The following is a 1808-nucleotide window of genomic DNA, read 5'->3' as shown; positions in this document are numbered from 1 at the left end:
CAAACCCCTCCTTGGCTGTTACCTCCTCCTGCTCACCATCTGATTTGCTAAGAAGCTTCTGAGATCTGGTCTCTGCCCCAGCACATGTTGGTGGGAAAGTTCAGCCCAAAGAGACTAGGCCCTCTTCAGATCCCTTCTAGGGAGCCACAGTCTGACAGACAGCCCTGTGGAAGTATTTGCTGATATCCTGTCTTGGGGAGGCACACAAAGAGAAAGAATGAGCACATGGACCCTGGTTCACTTCCCAAATGGCCACAAAAGTTGTGCCTGGACCAGGTCTGAGCTGGGAGCCAAGGACTCAGCCTAGGCCTGGACCAGGTCTGGTCTGGGGGCCAGGGACTCAGTCCATGCAGGGACCCAGTGCCTGAGCCACCCCTGCTGACTCCCAGGATGCACATGGACACTGAGCTGGAGTTGGAAGCAGAGCCCGGAATGGAATGCAGCTGTGACACAGAATGCATCATCCTATCCTGGTCTTACCCACCAGGCTGAACTCCCATTCCCAATGGCTTGACATCTCATTGCCTTTTTGATGGCACATTGTGAAGGGGGTCGTGATTCCATTAGGAGGGCTCCACTCTGTTGAATGAGTGAGGGGGCTTCTGATATGAATGGCTGGGTGCCAGTGGCACCATGGCTTAGTAGCCTAAGCCTCCTCCTGCCATGACAGAATGCCATATGGAGCCAGTCATTTGGGAAGTGAACCAACAAATGGAAGAACTTTCTATTTCTCCTACTCTCTCTGTAACTCTGCCTGTCAAATAAGTAAATATTTTTTTTTAGAAAACAGCATGCCAGGTAAATTGCACACATGTTCCCTCTCCCGTGAGACAAACCACCCTTTGCCGGAGTGTACCTGCCTTCTCTCATGTTCCCCACATTCTATTACAGCCAGATGAACCTCACCAGCCATGGGCTGCACCGACCCTCATATGTCCCTTTCCCAGATCCATGCAGGTAGTTCCCACTTGTGTTGGTTGAGTTTTCATCACCAAAAGGAAATATCTCACAACATTTGGCATGATGGAGAGGGACTTTAATTTACCTTGAAGTTTGTGGGTCCAGGTCCACATCAGGCAGTCCCACAGGCTCATGTGAGTGGTGGGCAGCAGTGACAGAGCCATGCAGAGGGACAAAGCAGGCAGTCAGGGATCCCCAGTGCTTTGTTCCAATTGTGTCTCAGAATCACTTCCTCAGGATACCTCCCCACACAGCGGCTGAGGTTGAACTTGGGCCTTCTTGTTTTCCCCTGAAGATGGATGTATTTGAAAGGCAATCAGAGATGGGGCAAAAGAGACAGTCTTCCTTCTGCTGCTTCAATCCTTTGTGTACCTGGAGTCCTGCGCTATTAGCTGCTTTCTCTGCTCCATCAGGTGCCATGACAACTTCGCTAATCTATCTCATCTAGTTTTTTAAGACTTATTTTATTTTTGTTTTAAAGGCAGATTTATAGAGAAGCAGAGAGAATCTTCCATACACTGGTTCATTCCCAAAGGGCTGCAACACCTGGGGCTGAGCTGATCCATAGCCAGAAGCCTCATTCAAATCTCTCACATATGGGTGCAATGACCCAAGAACTTGTTTCATTCCCCGCTGCTTTCCCAGGCACAATTGCAGGGAGTTGGATGGGAAATGGAGCAGCCCTGACTCAAACTGGTACCCAAATGGGATGCTGGCATAGCAGGAAGCTGCTTAACCCCCTAAGCCATAGTGCTATCCCCATGCAGTGCTGGTCCTTCTGCGTTGGATTTATAATACTCCCAACTCCATGGGTGACATCACAAGTTACACCATTGGCCATCCAGGTG

This window comes from Ochotona curzoniae, unplaced genomic scaffold, assembly GCF_017591425.1.
Source record: "Ochotona curzoniae isolate NIBS_2020 unplaced genomic scaffold, NIBS_Ocur_1.0 contig_1122, whole genome shotgun sequence".
In the NCBI taxonomy this organism is placed as follows: Eukaryota; Metazoa; Chordata; class Mammalia; order Lagomorpha; family Ochotonidae; genus Ochotona; species Ochotona curzoniae.
The sequence above is the reverse complement of the archived record's forward strand: the minus strand, read 5'-3'. Positions refer to the sequence as shown.